Below are 12,886 nucleotides of genomic sequence, written 5' to 3'. Positions count from 1 at the left end.
AAAGTTCTGGGACCCTATCCACCATGTTCTTGCCTTTCCTGAATGACAGACTTGTCCCTTTCCGGAAGAAATTATCGTTCTAGGAGGTTGGAAGATTGGGCTAACTCCTGTTATTCCCGACTTTTAGAAGAGATGGGCTAACAAGTATCGTGACTTCCTTGGTTTGTCACGTGATGAGGCGCGTGCCTTCGTCGAAGGGGAGCGAGTAAACTTACTCGCCATTGCTCGGAAATTTGGTCGGGCTGACGACCCATTGATTCCTACGGCGTTCCGTCGCAGGGCTTTTGGATTGATTATGTTTCATCTTTATGCTTTTAAAGGGCATATTGAGGTACCAGCGAAGTTCATCTGAATTGTTGAACAGATGGAGCAACGCAGGAGCCCAGCTTGGCTCATTCTTGCTGAAATTATTGTTGGGGTTAGATGCTCGGAAGACCAACCCAAACCTTGCTTATATTGGATCAACCCGCCTTCTACAGGTATGTCTTTTCCGCTGTTCTTTCCTTTTTTTTTCTTTTTTTTCGTTTTTTTTCTTCTTTTTTTTTCTTTCCTTTTTTTTGCCACCTCCTTTCTTTTCAGTGGGTTAGACACCATTTGCTGTAGTCTAATTCATTTTCTCGGCCCTTTTTCACAGATCTGGCTATATGAGAGACTCGAGTTGGTTGATCCATCGAAGGCTCCAGATACATATGTGGTGAGATGCTTCACTTCTCATCCCTATCAGTTTGCTACTGGGAATAAGGGGCCTTTCTGGCGACAACGGCTTTCTGCAAATGCTGGGTTACATGTTAGATGGGCCTTACCTTGGCTCTGCCTTACTGCAGTCACCAACTTGTCTAAAACTGATAGAACCAGACATCTCACTCTTTTGGGCTTGGAGCGGTCCACCCATATCTATTCGGACTGTGTTCTTCGACAGGTCAGTCATCAGCAACGGATTCCCGCCATTGAGCCTATTCATGGCCAAATCTAGGAAGTGACTCTTGCGAGGTACAATTCATGGTTGGAGTCTTGGACTCGGAGGACTATTTGGCATATTTCCGAGTCGTTTGCTTCTACTTGGGTATCACCACCTTATTTGCGGTTGACTATTGAGCCTTCTTTCAAGGCCTGCAGGGAACTTTACAAGGATGAAGCTATTCACTACAAATACCACAAGGAAGGGGAGAAGAACCGGGAACTATTTACTGGGACGACCCCTATTTCATCTAGGTCCGAAACAGAGACTGATTCGACTCCTAAGACTGATTCTTTGGTTTCAGATGTGTGGAAGTGTAACACCCCCATACACCAAGGTGTCTTACCAAGACCACCCAATGCATGAAAGTGCTACCATCTCGGTTACCCGAGGTAATGAATATCAAATAGACCATAAAAGAACGTACTTGGTCGGTCGCTTTCTTAGCTTAGATTTCGGTTACTTGTCGTTAGGAGTACCTAGACCAAAACAATATTTATAAACTTCACAAACAACTCTACTACTAGTAAAGAGGTAAGTAAAGGTCGGATCCCAAGGGACAGGTATTGATATAGGATTTTCGATTGCAATGAGTGGTGTCTAAGGGTGTCCCAATTTGGGTTGAGATAAGAATATCACTAAACTAAATAACAATAAAAGTAAACAAGCAAGATGATTAAAAATAGGTGTAAACAATTGATTAAAAGCACTAGGGTGTCATGGGTTCATAGGGGATTCATGGGAATTGATCATACAAACATATTCTCAAATTATAAGCAAGCAGTTATTGTTGTGATAGGATCGAGTTGGTTTATATCTTACAATCCTAGGAAGGTTTGGGTCCCGGAGCCGAATCGATGAGATTGTACAACACTTACAAGTCGACTTAATCCTCCCTACTCAACTATATGCATGGTCTAACGAGACTCGAGTTGGTTTATGTCTTACAAGTCTCATTGAAAAGGTAAGTGATGGGTAAAAAATGCAAGGATTCATAGGCTCGCATTTCATCAAACATAACATGTGCATAAGTTGAGATCACAACAAGCAAGCAAATAAATTATGTGAATATATTAGATTAAGCATGAATCATCCCCCATGTTGGTTTCCCCAAATTCACCATTAACCCTAGTTAAGGAAACTACTCACTCATTATCAAATTTAACATGTTAACAAGGTTGTCAATCATATCAACAAAGCAAAGTATGATGAATAAGTAAAGATGATTAACAATAATTAAAAAGGGATTAAGAGAATTATACCTAATGATGATTCCAAAATAATAAGCAAAGAATAATAGAAGTACTTGATGAATGATTGGAAGGCTGTCAATTCTCCAAATAAACCCAAATAATCTTCAATTACCCAAAATAAAGGATGAACAATAGAGAAATTAAGGAAATGAGATTTGTATTAATACATGATTAAAAGTTAATTACAAGATTAAAGAGAGATTAGAATAATATAGACTACACTAAAGATTGATAAGAAGAACATGATCATCTAATTAGTATAATGGGGTATTTATAATGGGGATTAGGTGCACAAATTAGGGTTACTAAGGGCTTAAATGACGATTAAGTCCTTAAGAAAAGTTGAGGAAATTCTCCTCTCGGAGAAAGATGCGAGTCTCCTTTTTGCTAGTCTTTCGAAAATATGCGCATCCCGAGTAGAACAAGAAGAAGCCGGGCTGCACTGGAGAACAATCCGACCGTTCAAAAGGTCGGGACGAGCGGATTGTGCAGGCGGTGGACGAGCGGCTTGGTCGGTGGGACGCTCGGATTGTGGCTCTTGGACGAGCGGATTCCAGTCCAGTGAGCGTTTTCTTCTTTCCTTCTTTTATTCTTCCAACAATCCTCCGGGATCTTGTCGGAGATACAGGGATCTTCTTCATCATTGCCCATCTACTTCATTATTTACAAAGGTCTTCTAATCTTGCCTTCACTTTGATGCTTGGTCATTAGATTCGATCAATTTGGCTCTATTTTTCCATGAAAATGCAAGGCTTGCACTCCTCTCCTACCAAGGAAACAAAACCTCAAATAATATGCAAAACAAAGGACTAAAGATAGTAAATGACCCAAATATGCACAAAAAAACATAGGAACGAGGCTAATTCGGGGACTAAATATGTTCAAATATTGGTCACATGATGCGATCCCGCTAAGTGTTCACAAATTAAGATGTGGTCGTTGGTCACGGTCGAATCAAAACACAATTTATAGCTTAACAAGCAACTCTACAATTAGTAAAGAGGCAAGTAAAGGTCGGATCCCAAGGGACGGGAGTTGAAATGAGATTTCTATTGTAACTAGTGGTGTCTAAGGGGTGTCACAAATTGGGTTGATGTAGAAGGTTACTAAACTAGAATAACAATGAAAATAAACAAGCAAGATGAATAAAAAGGGGTGTAAACAATTGATTAAAGGCACTAGGGTGTCATGGGATCATAGGGGAATCATGGGATATGATCAAACAAACATGTTCTCAAATTATAAGCAAGCAATTATTGTTGTGATGGAATGAGTTGGGTTATATCTTACAAACCTAGGAAAGTTTGGGTCCCGGAGCCGAATCGATTAGATTGTACAACACCTACAAGTCGACTTAATCTTCCCTACTCAACAACATGCATGGTCTAATGAGACTCGAGTTGGGTTATGTCTTACAAGTCTCATTGAAAGGATAGGAGATGATAGTAAATGCAAGGATTCATAGGCTTAGCATTTCATCAAATATAACATGTGCATGAGTTGAGATCAAAACAAGCAAGCAAATAAAACATGAAAGCATATTAATTTAAGCATGAATCATTCCCCATGTTGGTTTCCCCTAATCACCCATTAACCCTAGCTAAGAGACTACTCACTCATTATCATGTTGATCATGCTAGCAAGGTTGTCAATCATACTAACAATATGAAACATGATGAATAAATGAAAGTAATTAACAATAATTAAAAAGAGATTAAGAGATTATACCTACTAATGATTCCAATAATAAAGCAAGAATAATAGAAGTACTTGAATGCTAGATTGAGAGGTTGTCAATCTCCCAATAATAACCCAAATAATCTTCAATTACCCAAAATAAAGGATGAACAAAAGAGAGATTAAAGAACTAAAACTTGGATTAAAACTTGATTAATACTTGATTACAATATTGAAGAGAGATTTGATTGATATTAACTACAGTAATTATTGATAAGAAGAACATGCTCCTCTAATTAGCCTAATGGGGTATTTATAGTGAAAATTAGGGAGGATGCATTAGGGTTAACTAAGGGCTAAACTAGTAATTACACTTTTTAAGTTGAGCAAGGAGGACCCGGTATTTTCGGAGAGAAGGGCTTCTCTTTTCGTAGCTTGAAGAAGACAATCCGTCTTTGAAGAAATCCGGCGGAATAAGGTCGGGACGGCCGGATTTGGGCGGTGGAATCCGAGCGGATTCTGGGGAATCCGGACGGATTGTTGAGGGGGAATCCGAGCGGATTCTGGCACGGGACGCTCGGATTGTATAGGGGCTGGACGGGCGGATTGTTGACAATCCGCTCGGATTGTCGATCGAAAGATAGTAACTTCTTCTTTTCTTCCCTTTTCTTCATAAATTCCTTGGGGATTTCCTTGGGGACTCAAGGATCTTTCCTCAACATTGCTCTTCTACTATGATATGTACAAAGGCCTTCTAATCTTGTCTCTCCTTGATGCTTGGTCATTGAATTCGATCAATTTAGTCTCGTTTTGCCATGAAAATGCAAGATTCTTACTCCTTTCCTACCAAGGGATCAAAATCTCAAAGAATATGCAAAACAAGGAACTAAGGATAAGAAATGACCCAAATAAGCACTAAAAAGCATGGAAACAAGGCTAATTCGGGGGCTAAATATGCGCCAATTATGGTCACATCAAATATCCCCAAACCGAACCTTTGCTTGTCCCGAGTAAAGAGGTGACAAAGACTAGGACCAATACTAACCTATCCTAATAATATAGCCGATATGAGACAATTAGCGGGTCTCACTCCGCCCCTTCAACTCACAACAAGACAACCATGAGGTAGGATGCCTTCTTGCAAGGCAAGGTGGGTCTTGCCAAAATGGCGACACATCCAAACATTAAGCACACAAAAACACATAATGGATGCATCTACAAAAAGAATAGCCACTTTTCTCATCTAAGTGGCGGAAATTATCTACAAGGGAAGCAATTCAAGGGTACACAATCCTTCATAGATGCAATTTGTTCAAACTACTAAGCCTAGAAGGATACCAATAAATCACCTCCAAGTTGTGTCAAGCTAGGGTACCTTTGTCTTCAATCGTTAAATGCTTTTGTCAAGAGTAGACTCCCTATGGTGTTAGAAACACTGGAGGATCGCGGAATTCCCCCTCTTGCCTAGACAAGAAGAAGGGTCGTCCCCTCTCTACCATGCACAAAAATGGATACGGTGGATAAAGGGATCGATAGAATTTGAGTTTCATTTTGGGAGTTTGCTTTTGTTTTTTGTTTTTCCCCCAATTTCTTGTGGCATATAACATTTGAGAACACTTTCTTTGCAATTTCTTTTGATTTTTGGCATTTCAATACTTGACAACTTTTTGCATTTCTTTTTGAACATTTTCAAAGTCACCCCAATTAGTAACGAGGGTGGCTTATATTTGAAGCTTTAGGAGTCTATTTTTGCTCCTCTTTTCTTTTGATGCATTTTTGCAAACTTTCATTCATTTTTCATTTCATTGAACTCAAATTGATTTCTTTTTGTGCCCATTCCCTTTTGTCAAAATGTATGGTAGAACATGGATGATGGATGTATGGGTGCATGGTTTCAAGGGTCACCTTGGAATAAACGGTAGCCAAGGAGTTATCACACCACAAGGTACTCTTGACTCGGCCTTAAACCATGGGTCAAAGAATACTAGCATGACACATCCTAGGGTGTTTTACAAGCATTCTAACAAGCAAAGTTTTAAGAAGAAAAAGCATCTACTAGGGCCTATATACATTTGTCAAGCTTCCCAAATAGACGGTTTCGCAAAATTTTCTAAAATGCAAACTACAAGCCATGACGCAACTAACATATAAACATCCTAATGCATATGATTCTACCAACTAATATGACATATAATCTAAATGCAAGTCTTAGATTCACATTGTTATACCGCATCAATCAAAATAAAGCCACATAGTCATTAACATAAAGAGGAAAAAGGAGATTGGAAAGATCATACCATGCGGTCTTCAATATCCTCATGTCTCGGATGTGGCGTAGTCAATCAATGTGAACAAGAATAAAACAAACACAATATATACAAGACAATATATACAAAGGAAATGAACTTGTTTTTGGTTTTTTCAATTTTTTCAATTTTTATGGGTTTTTTGAATAAGAGTTAAATGTTAGAATTCCCATCCCCACACTAATATGGGCATTGTCCTCAATGGCCAAAATGATGGAAATTATGCAAAGATGATGCATGATTTCTATACTAAATGCAATCTACACTAAGCTACACTACATGATGCATGGTTTTTTTTATGACGGAGAGGATAATTTAGATTACCTCCCGTTGCGTATGCATTAACTTCCCCAAACCGAGTAAGACACTATTGCTAATGTCCAAGGATGGGTATAGTTTTATGCACACACTATGCTATGCATGAAACTAATTTGTCATATTGGATTTTACAAATGGGAACAATAAAATAAGAACACCTCAATGGTACCGAGGTGTCAGTCCTTTGATGTTGCTAGGACTTCTCCAACAATGATCAAAATGAAATAAAAATACAAAGAGAGATATAGACAAACCATGGGAGAGTAGGAGTCTCCAAGGCTTGCTAGTCTTCCATCATGCTATCATCATCACCACTTCCCTCATGAGAAGTGGTCACATTGCCACTTTCCTTGTCATTTGCTTCTTCACTTTTTTCCTCATCTTTATCATCATCTTCACCATTTCTTTCTCCATCTTCACTTGCTTCTTCCTCAATATTATCATCAACTTCTTCATCATTTCCAACAACCTCATTGTCTCCCACCACGTCCCTAGATGAACCCGGAAATAAGACTTCTCTATCCGCCCAACTAGGCAAAGGACAAGATGGATCAAGGAGTCCTTGCCTAGCTAGATGTAGGAGGGGTGGATATTGAGCCAAATACGCATTTTTCCGATCTTCATAGGCTTGCTTGTGCATTGCTTGCATGAGAAGAGTCACATAGTCTTTCCCAATTTCAATTCCTTCCGGCTTGAACTCTTCATACTTAAAGGGGTAAGGTGGTATGACAATGGAAGAGGAGGGGGTTTCAAGATCACCCTTTTGTTGCTGAATGATATACTCGGCTTCTTCGGAAAAGGGAAGTAGATAATTGGTCCGGTGGACGCTTAGGCGACAAATCTTCGAGGGCAAGGTGAACGATCTAGCTTCACTAGTTACCCATCCATACTTAGTGTCAAGGCGGTTATGGGCAACCCACTTGAACTTGTGAATCATAATATGCATACCAATAAGATGGCCACCTTCCTTTGCTTTGTACTTCTTATCCATATTGAAATTAGGATCAAAGTGCTTAGCTAGGACCGTGACTAGGCCGCCATTGACAATAACGGTCGTGCCCTTCTTCCCATTATCAACATTAAGCCATCTATCTACCAAGAGCCTCAAAGAATTGTAAGGCTTGGTATGAATTCTTCTGATGTTCAAAGCCGATTCAAGGAGAATAAAATCAAGTCTTGTGAAATGATTGGTGTCTTTCCTAGCAATTATGGTATTTCCCACAACCTTGTGCCATACTCTTATGCCCGGATGATGGACCAAAAGAGCACGACATGCATGAAAATCCTCAAATTTCTTCCCAGAGATTGCCTCCCAAAGAGGCTCGGGGTCATACTTTCCATAATGCTTAAGATAACTCGATTCATCACTAAGACCCAAAATTTCACCTAATTCCGTAAAGGTAATGCGTCTACTAACATTAGCTAGACGAAACTCGAGATTTTCTCTATTCTCAACTTTGGTGACTTTCAAAGAACTTAAAAATTCCAAGACAAGGGAGGGGTATGTCAATTCCTTTGTTTCAAACAATTTCTTCAACCCCATGGCTTTGAAAAAGGCTTTTGTTTGTGCAAGAACACCCAATTTTTCCAAGGCATCTTTACATATGAATTTGGTGGATTGAATAGATTTCATAGCAAACTTGACAAAGGTATTTCTATGGGTATCGAAATAAAAGTTACCTCCGGATAATGCAAAAGTTGATCAATTACCGGAGTAGAAGATGTTGATGGTCCCATAGAAGGTTGTTGTTGTTGTTGCACTTCCAAGTTTGGTGTTGTCACCACCATAGCCAAAGCTTTCTTTGTTTGAAGAGCCTTTTGCCTTTGTGAGAGTGCCTTAGCCTTTGGTGCCTTTGTTGCCTTTGTTGCACCCTTAGTCCTTGCCATTGATGAGCTTAACCAAGAAAATAGTGAAAAATCTTCAATTTGTAGTATGCCCAAATCGATTTGAAGGTGAAAGGCTTTGCCTTTATGAAAACAAAAATCGATTCAAAGGTTGAAGATTTTGTTCTTGGTTTTGATTTTTGTTGAAGAAGGAGTGATTAATTTGTTGTTGGAAGGATGGTTTGATTTGATTTTGGTGAATGTTGTTGAGGGTTTTTGTTTTTATGATGGAGAGGATGAGGGTTTTGATGTTGTGGGTAGTGTTTATGAATGAATGAATGAATGAATGAATGAAGGTGGGAGGGGTTATAAAGAGGCCGAAAATTTCAAAATCATAGGGGCAATCCGTGCGGATTAGGCTCAATTCGTGCGGATTCTGCTTCTTCTACCTTTGCAAAAACTCGCCTAAAGACGGGCGGATTTGGTACAATCCGCTCGGATTTTCTCGAACACGGACGGGCGGATTTGCTCAAGGACGGACGGATTTCATCCGAGAAATTTGCTTGTTTTCCTCAACAAAAGACGGGCGTCTTTCCCACAAGACGGACGGATTCTTCAGACGGGCGGATTTTCGAAATCCGCTCGGATTCTTTAACATCAAGAAAATTTCAAAATTCAGCTCACTCAAGACGGGCGTCTTTTCTACAGGACGCTCGGATTGCATAAGACGGGCGGATTCTTGGGAATCCGCTCGGATTCTTCCTCTGTGTACACGGATTCGGCCCACCCGTGCACAAAGTGCATTCCCTTTATCATTCTTCCATTCTTTCTTTCAAGTCTTGTGTTCTTCATTGTGGGGGCACTACTAAGGCAAGGATAGCCTAGGCAATTTGCCATCCCCACACTAAGGTAAAGCACTACACATCAATTGAAATTGTTAGTCCCTCCCTCACTTCTCTCTTACATGACTATTATTTTGATCAAAGTAAATAAAAATCCAAAGATGACAAAAATGCAATACAAGAATTGAAATGCAAGTTAGGGAGTTAGAAATATTTACAAGTGGTGGTTTAGGGAGGACTCCACCAAACTCTCATTCTTGATGAGATGTCAATGGGGCATGTTCAAGGTGTTGTTGATGTTGCTCAACACCTTGAAGAAGTAATCAAAAGCTTGTTCATTATTATGGTAGAGGTCCTCAATAGACCGTGGCCTTTGTTGTTGATCATGATCGATGGCATGCCCAATGTAGGGATTAAAAATCCCTTCAAATTCGTCGTCCCAAAGACCACAAACTTCATTGAGTTGATCATTGAAAATCTCTTGCTTAGATGGAGACAACTCTCCCAATTTCTTCCCTTGGCCAATGAGGCCATCCTCTTCTTCCTTGGTTCATTTTGATGAGCTTTGCAAGCTCTCCTTGTTACTATTCACTTGCTCTTTGAATGGAGCATCTTCAATTTTCTTCTTCCATTGGAGTTTCGATTTCTTCCTTTCATCTTTTCGGCTATAATGATCAATCATGAAACATGGCTCATGCAAACGAGGAGCTCTCATGGTTTTGTCAAGATTAAAAGTTATGCTTTCATCTCCCACTTATAGAGTGAGCTCTCCATGTTTCACATCAATCACCGCACCGGCGGTGTGTAGGAAAGGTCTTCCTAGGATGATTGGAATGTTGGAATCTTCCTCCATATCAACAATGACAAAGTCCACCGGGATGAAAAACTTCCCAATTCGCACGGGGACATCTTCCCATATCCCTAACGGTGACTTCGTTGATCTATCGGCCATTTTGAGTGTGATGTTGGTGCATTTAAGCTCTCCCATCCCCAACCTTTTACTCACCGAGTACGGCATGACACTCACACTAGCCCCTAGATCACATAAGGCTTTGTTGATCGTCGTGTCGCCAATGGTACACGGTATTGAGAAGCTTCCCGGATCCTTTAACTTTGGAGGTGAACTCCCTTGAAGTATTGCACTACTCACCTTAGTGAAGGCGATAGTCTCAAGTTTCCGGATTGACTTCTTCTTTGTGAGGATATCTTTCATGTACTTTGCATAGACCGGAACGTGATTGATTAATTCCGTGAAGGGAATTGAGACTTCTAAATTCTTCACAATTTCCATGAATTTTCCAAGTTGATCATCAAATTTGGGCTTGGCTTGACGACTTGGAAAAGGAAGTCTAATCACAACGGGCTCCTTCTCTTTGGCCTTGTCTTCATTTTTATTTGAACTTTCTTCTTTTGATGATTCTCCATCTTTGGAGTTTTGCACAATTTCTTCCTTTTCACTAGCTTCCACAACTTCATCCTCAACTTGCTTCTTCGGTTCTTCATACCTTGTACCACTTCTCAAGTGAATGGCACTAACCGTTTCATGTCTAGGGGGATTACTTTGAGGTGGTAATTGCCCCTTTTGTCTTTGTGAGCTTGAAGATGCTAGTTGAGTCAATTGTGTTTCCAACATCTTGGTGTGAGCTAGAATGTTGTTGATGGTGGTTTCTTTGGCTTGGCTATCTTTTTGCATTTGGGTGAAAAATTCTTGTTGATTCTTTTGCATTTGGAGGACCGCTTTTCGGACATCAAAACCTTGGTCATTTTGGTGATTGTATGGATTTTGATTTTGGTAACCTTGGTTTTGATTGTAAAAGGGTCTTTGATTTTGGTTTCTCATGGGTGGTGGAGTGTATGTTGTTTGAGAGTTTTGAACATTTTGGCTTTTGTATGAGAGATTTGGATGGAACTTGGTGTTTTCATTGTAAAAATTTGAATAAGGGGTACCACTCTTATATGCTTGGAAAGCATTCACTTGTTCGGTTGTTCCCCTACACTCACTTGGGTCATGACCCAAAGTTCCACAATTCTCACATATCCCACTTGGGATTGATGAGGATGCCGTCATGGCATTGACATGATGCTTCGATGATTTTGAATTTTCCTCAAGTCTAGCCATAGCTTGTTCAAACTTCAAGTTGATTGTGTCAATGTGAGCACTAAGTTGAGCACCCAATTGAGTAACGGAGTCCACTTTATGCCTTCCTCCTCTAGTAGCCTTGCGAGGCCTACTATATTGTGAGTTATGGACTGCCATTTCCTCAATCTTGTTCCATGTTTGATTGTCATCAACTTCGGTGAACATTCCATTTGATCCCATATTGAGAATGTTCCTTGAATCTTCATATAAACCATTCCAAAATTGTTGTACCAAAAACCATTCGCTAAGTCCATGGTGAGGACATGAGCGACAAATACCTTTAAACCGCTCCCAAGCTTCATACAAAGACTCTTCATCCCTTTGCTTAAAACCCGTAATTTGAGCTCTTAGCATGTTGGTCTTTTCCGGTGGGTAGAATTTTTTGTAGAAAGCTAGAGCTAACTTCTTCCAAGAATCTATTCCAAGGGTGGCCTTATCAAGGCCCTTCAACCATTGCTTTGCGGTGCCGATTAAGGAAAAAGGAAATAAGACCCATCTAATTTGGTCTTGAGTCATGCCCGTTTGAGAGATAGTATCACAATAATCGCAAAAGGTTTCCATATGAGAATAAGGGTCCTTACTAGGCATCCCCCCAAATTGGCTCCTCTCAACTAGTTGGATGAAGGCGGACTTGGCAATAAAATTTCCGGTGAGATGTTGCGGTGTAGGAGTACCATTTGGTAGATTCTCCTCGGTGGGTACAGAGTGTGACGAGAATTTTGGCATTGTAAGTGGATTTTGTGGGGTATTGTGTAATGGGTTTTCTTCTCCTTCTATTGCGAAAGGATTGACAAACTCACTAGTGGGTTGAAAAACTTCACTAACACCTCTCAAATTCCTCCTAACAAGTCTCCTATTGTTCGTCAAGGTTCTTTCGATTTCACGGTCAAAAGGTAACAAATCACTTTGTAACCTTCTAGACATGCAAAATATCAAACAACTCAAAAACAATTAGAACAAACCTTGAGGAGTTTTACTTCCTCAAGGCGAAGAAAGACACAACTAATAACAAAAAGGAAATCTAAGTCAAACAAACACCGTCCCCGGCAACGGCGCCATTTTTGATGCGATCCCGCTAAGTGTTCACAAATTAAGATGTGGTCGTTGGTCACGGTCGAATCAAAACACAATTTATAGCTTAACAAGCAACTCTACAATTAGTAAAGAGGCAAGTAAAGGTCGGATCCCAAGGGACGGGAGTTGAAATGAGATTTCTATTGTAACTAGTGGTGTCTAAGGGGTGTCACAAATTGGGTTGATGTAGAAGGTTACTAAACTAGAATAACAATGAAAATAAACAAGCAAGATGAATAAAAAGGGGTGTAAACAATTGATTAAAGGAACTAGGGTGTCATGGGATCATAGGGGAATCATGGGATATGATCAAACAAACATGTTCTCAAATTATAAGCAAGCAATTATTGTTGTGATGGATTGAGTTGGGTTATATCTTACAATCCTAGGAAAGTTTGGGTTCCGGAGCCGAATCGATTAGATTGTACAACACCTACAAGTCGACTTAATCTTCCCTACTCAACAACATGCATGGTCTAATGAGACTCGAGTTG

General features: G+C 40.0%; 1 non-coding gene across 1 annotated transcript; it reads left to right on the top strand.

Annotated features, from left to right (window-relative positions):
• The first annotated feature begins 11,565 nt into the window (after positions 1 to 11,565).
• On the top strand, positions 11,566 to 11,672 carry LOC141624288 (small nucleolar RNA R71). Its single transcript, XR_012534095.1, has one exon. It is a non-coding gene; the product is annotated as a small nucleolar RNA R71 (small nucleolar RNA).
• Positions 11,673 to 12,886: the final 1,214 nt, after the last annotated feature.

Source organism: Silene latifolia, chromosome X (genome assembly GCF_048544455.1).
Source record: "Silene latifolia isolate original U9 population chromosome X, ASM4854445v1, whole genome shotgun sequence".
Taxonomy (NCBI): Eukaryota; Viridiplantae; Streptophyta; class Magnoliopsida; order Caryophyllales; family Caryophyllaceae; genus Silene; species Silene latifolia.
The sequence above is the reverse complement of the archived record's forward strand: the minus strand, read 5'-3'. Positions and strand labels throughout refer to the sequence as shown.